The sequence below is a fragment of the Heptranchias perlo genome, chromosome 35 (genome assembly GCF_035084215.1).
Source record: "Heptranchias perlo isolate sHepPer1 chromosome 35, sHepPer1.hap1, whole genome shotgun sequence".
NCBI classification, from domain to species: Eukaryota; Metazoa; Chordata; class Chondrichthyes; order Hexanchiformes; family Hexanchidae; genus Heptranchias; species Heptranchias perlo.
The window spans coordinates 10,525,335-10,533,842 of NC_090359.1; the positions used below are offsets into that span (position 1 = coordinate 10,525,335).

Here is an 8,508-nt window from a genome sequence, read left to right on the forward strand (position 1 = left end):
GAAAGTAAGTCTTCTTTCAACAGTGGCATGTGGAAAGTTAAACAAATTGTCATCAAAGAAGTAGTTAAAATAGATTCACTGAAACGTGCATCCTTTTCATTGCTGTATGTGAGATCTGCGCCTGTTCCGAGACCTGTCTCTCTCTGTTTCGGGCTGGTGACAGCGCGATTCTGCGTTTTATTTCTTGCCCATCATTGTGGTTCTCACATCGAGCTGAAGCGTGAGGCAGAGAGCAGATATTTAAAATCGCTGTGAAATCAAATTGCAGAAGTGGGAAAGGCCGAGTCAGTTTTTCATTGTATTTTCAACATCCAATATTTCAGATAAATGAAAGTGAAGCTTCGAAAGCAGCAATAACCTCCTCGTCGGGGAATTGAACCCCGGTCTCCCGCGTGACAGGCGGGGATACTCACCACTATACTAACGAGGAATTGTTACAGGTTTTGATCGTACATTCACCACAGATGCTTCACGTTTCAGTGAATCTGTTTGAATTATTCATTTGATGACAGTTTGTTTCACTTTCCACGGACCACTGTTGAATGAAAAATTACCGACCATTTTTCCATCTCATGTTGGATCATGATGTGGGTAACGCGGGAGAGAGTGAGACAGAAAGAGACAGATCTTCTCAGGAAAATATAGAAAATATGAGGCACATACACAGACAGACACAGAGAAACAGATGCACAGAGATTGACTCAGAAATACTGAGAGTCAGAATTTGGATAATTTGGCTGATTTTTGTTCCATTTCTGTCGTAGATTTCGTGAAATCTTGCAGATCAATTAAAATGAGCATAAAACTCGAGGTACTCAATGCTGTGGAATTTTAATTCACTTCAGAATTATTAATTCTACAAGAAACTTGTTGAATTTTGAAATGCAGAGATGAAACAGGTTGATGAATGACGGGATTTGAAGTCTGTCAGATTTGAAGCTGCGCGGGGGAAATGAATGAATTTCTAATCTGTCACCTTAACCGCCAGTTCGTAAAAATCTCAATTGCTCTGCATCCAGTCCTCAAATAGTCTCTTAATTATCCACCAGCATTCACAAATGGGTGTGGCAGGACTGCAGAGCTTTGATCTGATCCGTTGTTTGTGGGATCGCTGAGCTCTCTCTGCAGCATGCTGCTTCCACTGTTTGTCAAGTCGTCCTGTGTTACTTTCATGTTATTGGTGTGTGTATGTTGGTCTGTATATGTCTGTGTGTGAGTGTTTATGTAGCTTGAATGTGGGCCTCCAATTTTACAGCTTTTTTATTTTAACCTCTTGGGGCCGGGATTCCTGGGCCTTCTCCTTCACACCACATGAGAGGAGGCGAGAATGCCCGAAACAGCAGGTAAGTGCCTTTATAGCACAGCTGGTGGCCCGGAGGAGCAGGAGTGCTTTCCGCAGGCCCAACAAGCCAACCTGCCGTGATCCCATACAGATGATCGGCCGACCCCCTCCAAATCTCCGACACCCCTGCACGAACTACGAACCCCATGATCTCCGACCCCTGCAATGACTCCCGAATCCGACCCCCGATGACTGAGCCCTCCCTCCGATGACTGACCCACCCATGACCTCATGACCCCGTGACCCCCCTCCCCGATAAAATCAAGCCCAATGAGTTTGATTCCCGTTGTGTTATCTCTCTGTCGGTTTGCTAATAAACGTTTAACTCGCGGCCTGTTCCCGTCAATGGTCACAAGTAGTAACAGACAGAGCGGGTCTGACCGCCCCGAGATGTGGAAAAGACATCAGTTTGGGACAAATGCCTCAAATCAAATGGTCTCCCGGCTCCGAGAGAGACAAATTCCAGAGAATAAGGCAGAAGAGAAAAGAGAAATAAAAGCTCAATAAAGACGCTATCAATATTTCCCATTCTTGATGCCTGTCTATTTCTTCCCCAACCTTTCTGTACCGGTTAAAATTTCAGTGTAAATAAATGCGAGAATCGACTCAAAGAACGAGAACAAAGCAACAAAAATTGCCGAACACAGAATCAAACCCAGAGACCTTTCGATCTTCAATCTCACGCTCTCCAAACTCAACTATTTCGGCTCCACAGTAAATTGGACTTTGTGACATCACCTTGGACAAAGATATAAACCGGGTGGAATTTCCCCTCCCGCTCATTCCTCACTCTGGGGGAATGGGACCCGGTCAGATCTCGGAGCTCAGGTTATGTTAATGTTCAGCTGATGATATCTGAAAATTATCTTGTGTTTGGCCTCATTTAATCAGGTTCATGGGCACTTTCTTCCCTCATCCCTTCTCCCAAATCGCTTCTTCCCTGAAGCAATGTGGTGCAGCCGTGGCCAAATTTAACAGGAAAAGCCAATTATCGCCTGCTTCCCACAGGAGAAAAAGCTCACCCTGGAGATTCATGCGGAGCAAATTCCCAAATAACGTTCTCATCTGGGATCGAACCGGGGACTTTTCGCGTGTGAGATAAATGTGATAACCGCTCCACTCCAGAAACCATTGCTCAATTTATCGCATCGTGTGGCTTCTCTGTTAAACAACATCTGTCCCACACTAAAGGCTCTCAATCCTTCTCTTTCACAAACATTTCACTGATCAAAACTTCACAAGTCACACAGGAAAAAGTCTTCATTTCAAAATCATTAAACTCCCGAAGGAGCTGCGGGAACAGATTGAACGGTGCAACTGAGTACAGAGATACAGAGAGACACCAGCAGAGGGAGGTAGAGAGCGGTGTAACTGAGTACAGAGATGTGGAGATGCCGGTGATGGACTGGGGTTGACAATTGTAAACAATTTTACAACACCAAGTTATAGTCCAGCAATTTTATTTTAAATTCACAAGCTTGTGAATTTAAAATAAAATTGCTGGACTATAACATGGTGTTGTAAAATTGTTTACAATTGAGTACAGAGATACAGAGAGACACCAGCAGAGGGAGGTAGAGAGCGGTGCAACTGAGTACAGAGATGCAGAGAGACACCAGCAGAGGGAGGTAGAGAGCGGTGTAACTGAGTACAGAGATACAGAGAGACACCAGCAGAGGGAGGTAGAGAGCGGTGTAACTGAGTACAGAGATACAGAGAGACACCAGCAGAGGGAGGTAGAGAGCGGTGTAACTGAGTACAGAGATACAGAGAGACACCAGCAGAGGGAGGTAGAGAGCGGTGTAACTGAGTACAGAGATACAGAGAGACACCAGCAGAGGGAGGTAGAGAGCGGTGTAACTGAGTACAGAGATACAGAGAGACACCAGCAGAGGGAGGTAGAGAGCGGTGTAACTGAGTACAGAGATACAGAGAGACACCAGCAGAGGGAGGTAGAGAGCGGTGTAACTGAGTACAGAGATACAGAGAGACACCAGCAGAGGGAGGTAGAGAGCGGTGTAACTGAGAACAGAGAAATGCAGAGAATCTGACAACACCAGGTTATTGTCCAACAATTTTCTTTGAAAATGACAGCTTTCGGAGGCTTTCTCCTTCGTCAGGTGAGACACCAGCAGAGGGAGGTAGAGAGCGGTGTAACTGAGTGCAGAGAAAGAGAGAGACACCAGCAGACTGTGCAGCAAAGCAACCTTTTATTTGAAATCTGAGGCGATATCGAAACTGCACAGAGTAGAGGAAGCATTACTGTGTATCTAACCCGTGTTGTACCTGCCCTGGGAATGTTTGATTTGACAGTGTAGAGGAAGCTTCATTCTGCATATAACCCATGCTGTACCTGTCCTGCGAGTGTTTGATGGGGCAGTTCAGAGTGAACTTTAATCAGTCTCTCCACATAACTGAAGTCCCTCATCCCTGGCACCATTCTAGTAAATCACCTCTGCACCCTCTCTAAGGCCTTGACATCTTTCCCAATGTTTGGTGTCCAGAATTGAACACAATACTCCAGCTGAGGCCCAACCAGTGTTTTATAAAGGTTTAGTATCAATTCCTTGCTTTTGTATTCTGTGCCTCAATTAATAAAGCCAAGGGCTCCATTTGCTTTTTTAAACAGCCTTCTCAACTTATCCTGCCACCTTCAAAGATTTGTGTACATACACCTCCAGGTCTCTCTATTCCTGCACTCCCTTTAAATTTGCACCATTTACTTTTTATTTTCTCTCCTCATTCTTTCTACCATAATGTATCACTTCACAATTCTCTGCATTAAATTTCATCTGCCATGTTTCTGCCCATTTCACCAGTCTGTCTCTGTCCTCCTGAAGTCTGTTACTATCCTCAACATTGTTTATTACATTTCTGAGTTTCGTGTCATGTGCAAACTTTGAAATTATACCCTGTACTCACAAGTCCCAGTCATTAATATATATCAAAAAGAGCAGTGGTCCTAATATCGAGCCCTGGGGGACACCACTGTATACTTGCCTCCAGTCTGAAAATCAACTGTTCACCACTACTTTCTGTTTTCTGCCCCTTAGCCAAATTTGTATCCACGCTGCCATTGTCCGTTTAATCCCATGGGCTTCAATTTTGCCAACAAGTCTATTATGTGATACTTTATCCTCCCTTAATCTCTCACTGCATAGAAACTCCCCGACCCATATTCATGGCCAGTCCCTCGACCTTGCCATCTCACGTGGCCTCTCTACTCCCGATCGTGTCAATCATGGATAAGGCCATCTCTGATCACTTCCTTGTATCCCTCTCCACCCACATAGAATCATAGAATCATAGAAACGTTACAGCACGGAAGGAGGCCATTTGGCCCATCGAGTCCATACCGGCTCTATGCAAGATCAATCCAGCTAGTCCCACTCCCTCAATGCACATCACAGAATGAACTCAGGAATCCCACGCCACTTTCTATGAGCGGTAACAGGCTGCGGTTATGGTGCAGACCGGGACCCAGGGCTGAGGCTGTGGTCATCAGTTACTCTGGGAGTGGCACAGTCTGGTTCATGACGAGCCAACGGTGAGAGTAACCCCAGGGAGTCAGGCTGGTGTTTAGAAGGGTGTGGGTTCCAGCTCCCGTTCCAGGACTGGGACACATGATCCAGACTGACTGTGTCGTTCTGAGAGGGAGCTGCATCGTGAGAGGTGCTGTCCTTTGAATGAGGTGTTAAGTGGTAATTTGTGAAGAGCAGGGAGTTCTCCCGGTGTCCTGGCCAATATTCTTTCCCCAACCATCAGCACCCAACAAACAGGAGGTCTGCTCAATATAGCATCACTGTTTGTGGGATCTTGCTGTACACAACTTGGCTGCTACGTTCTCTTATAAAACGATAGTGACTGAACTTCTAGTGAAGTGCGTTGGGATGTCCTGAGGATGTGAAAGGTGCTATACAAATGCAAGTTCCTTGTTTCTCACAGTGGGCCGTGTCTCTTTCCTTGTCTCATTGAGACTCTCAGTTAATTGGTCCGTTCTCTCCGCAGATGGGGCCCGACCCGCTGAGTGTTTCCAGATTGTTCTGTGCGTGTTTCACTCAGACTCGGGCTTTACAGTAAATAATAAAAGGACTGCAGTCAGACACTTGGCCATGAGCTGCTGAGTGACCTGTCGGGGCATTATTGCTTGCTTCCCTTCAGCTTGTGGGACTGGGTTTTTGGTGCACTGTCCCTTCAAGTGCTGTGGTCTGCCTCATTTCTCAGTGTGATGCGAATTCAGAAGCAGCAGCCACAGCCCGGACTGCAGGCAAATTGGGAGGCTGGGTCTCAAAGTTCACTATTCCCACACCGGGAGTCGAACCCGGGCCACCTGGGTGAAAACCAGGAATCCTCACCGCTAGACCATATGGAAACTGAAAAAACAACTAGCAAGAAGGGCACTGAGACTACAACCGGAAAGTTAATGGACGATTCAAAGGAGGTATTCACAATTATGAAAGGTATTGACAGAGTATTTAAGGAGAAATTGTTTCCAGTGATGGAAGGGTTAATAACCAGAAGAGAAAGATTTAAGGTAAATTGAAAGACAGTCATGGGGGGTGTGACTGAGATTGAGACCATTCATTCAGCTGCCTCTGCAGCTCCCCTCCCTTCCCCGAGCCCACCAAGTTTCTCTCCTATCTCCCCTCATGCCCTCTCTGAGCTCTCTTGACCATGAGACCCACCTCCTGCTCCCTCGACCCTATTCCCACCAAACTGCTGACCCCCCAACCTCCCTTCCTGGCCCCATGTTAGCTGACATTGTTAATGGTCTCCTCTCCTCAGGCACGGTCCACCTCCCGATCAAATCTTCCATCATCACCCTCCTTCATAAAAGACCCACCCTTGACCCCTGTGTCCTTGCAAACTACCACCCCATCTCCCACCTCCCTTTCCTCTTCAAAGTGTTGTCGCCTCCCAAATCCATGTCCATCTTTCCCACAACACCATGTTTGAATCCCTCCAATCAGGTTTCCACTCCTGCCACAGTACTGAAACGGCCCTTGTCAAAGTCACAAATGACATCCTCTGTGACTGTGTAGAGGGAGATTTAATCTTGATCTAACCCTTGATGCACCTGTCCCCGGAGTGTTTGATGGCACAGTGTAGAGTGAGCTTTACTCTGCCATGTACTATACAGTATCAGTCTGTGATGGAGCAGAGCCCTGCTCTTTAATAGAAATCATTCTTTCGATGAGCCACTGAGCCCCTAAAGCAGCCTCCGAGACCCAAAGTGTGATTTCCATCCCACAGTTCCAGCAGTTAGCGAGGGCTGGGCCACGTTAACAGCAGCTCTCTGTTCCTGGTCTGGAGCTGAGGTGTTGTGTATTGTCCCTGACACAGGGACCAGACGGTGAGCTGCTGGCTCCTATTGTTCTGGGATCATTCCCTGCTGCTCTGTTCTCACCTCTTCACTGGGTCTCAGATTATTACCAGCCATCTTCCTGATCAATAAACAATCGCCAGTCTGACCGCGGAGATTTGAAATGTGTGAAACATTTCATGTGTCTCATCCCTCTCCCTGGACACAAATAAATAGGCCGTCATGAAATGTTCACAGTCCATTTCTTGAGCCTTCTCCTCCTTAGAAGAATCTTTTAAACTCCTTGCTAAAGTGACCATTGATCTTAATGTCCTGTTTTGCGGTATGTTCTAGATTGTTCCAGGTCAGCATTGTAATAATTTGGGGTAGTTGAAAAGTGGGATCATTATATTAAATCAAGATATTTATCACAGCCCCGCCCCCCAAACATTCAAACCACCGTTCAGGAGGAGAACCCCTCTGCTCGCTGACCGACATTGGCACCCAGTTCACCAACATCTCAAAATTTAAATTCTCATCTTCCTGTTCAAATCCCTCCATGACCTCGCCCCTCCCTATCTCTGCAACCTCCTCCACCCCGACAACCCTCCGAGATCTCTGAGCTCCTCCAATTCAGGCCTCTTGCGCATCCACGATTTTCATCGCTCCACCATTGGCGGCCGTGCCTTCAACCGACTGGGCCCAAAGCTCTGGATTTCCCTCCATAAACCTCCCCGCCTCTCGACCTCTCTCTCCTCCCTTAAGACACTTAAAACCTACCTCACCTGTCCCAATATCTCCTTATGTGGCTCCGTGTCACATTTTGTTTGATAATCGCTCCTGTGAAGCGCCTTGGGACGTTTTACTCCGTTAAAGGCGCGATATAAATGCAAGTTGTTGTTGTTGTTGGGGTGGAGAAAGGGTTTTCTTTCTTTTTATGACTCTTTTCTATCTCTCTATTTCTTTCCTTTCTCGGACTCTGTTTTCCGGGTCTGTTTACTGACACACATTACAATCTGTGTCACTCGGTGTCTAACAATGTGAGGCAATGTGTTTTATTCCCGCTGTGTTATCTCTCTGGCGGTTTGCTGATAAATGTTTAACTCGCGGCCTGTTCCCGTTAATGGTCACAAGCAGTAACAGACAGACAGAGCATGTCTGACCGCCCTGAGATGTGGAAAAGGCATCAGTTTAGGACAAATGCATCAAATCAAATGTTCATCGAGCACCGAGAGAGACAAAATCCAGAGAGAAAGGCAGAAGGAAATAGAGAAATAAAAGCTAAATACAGACATCCTTGATGTCTCTTCATTTCATCCCCAACCGTTCAGTGTCAGGTAAAAATGTCAGTGTGAAGAAATGTTCGAGAATCGACCCAAAGAAGAAACAAAATAATCTAAAAACTGCTGAAATCCGGAATCGAACCAGCGACCTTTAAATTTTCAATCAAACGCTCTCCCAACTGAGCTATTTCGGCCCCACATCAAACTGTGCCTTGGTTCATCCTTTTGGAATAAAATATAACCCCGGGTGGAATTGCCCCTCCCGCTCATTCCTCACTTCGGGAGAATGAGACCGACCATCAAGGAGAGATTTTCTGATCCTGTCGTTGAATCTCATTTATATTAAACATTCCTTGAACTCTCTGCCGGGGGGATTCAGAGCTGGGGTTCGCCATGAACCAGCTTCCCCTCAATTCCCAGCTTTATCAGTGAATCGACCAACAAACGCTCGACAGAGCTCAGGTTATATTAATAATAAAAACAGAAAATACGGGAAACACTCAGCAGGTCAGGCAGCATCTGTGAAGAGAGAAACATCCTTTCAGGTCAATGACCTTTCATCAGAAAAAGGAGATATTCTG

The 8,508-nt window shown here is 46.2% G+C and overlaps 3 non-coding genes across 3 annotated transcripts; all 3 read right to left on the reverse strand.

Moving 5' to 3' along the window:
- Positions 1-358: 358 nt before the first annotated feature.
- On the reverse strand, positions 359-430 carry trnad-guc (transfer RNA aspartic acid (anticodon GUC)). The gene has a single exon. It is a non-coding gene; the product is annotated as a tRNA-Asp (tRNA).
- A 5,212-nt stretch (positions 431-5,642) lies between these two features.
- On the reverse strand, positions 5,643-5,714 carry trnae-uuc (transfer RNA glutamic acid (anticodon UUC)). Its single transcript has one exon. It is a non-coding gene; the product is annotated as a tRNA-Glu (tRNA).
- Positions 5,715-8,048: 2,334 nt separating this feature from the next.
- trnaf-gaa (transfer RNA phenylalanine (anticodon GAA)) lies at positions 8,049-8,121 on the reverse strand. The gene has a single exon. It is a non-coding gene; the product is annotated as a tRNA-Phe (tRNA).
- Positions 8,122-8,508: the final 387 nt, after the last annotated feature.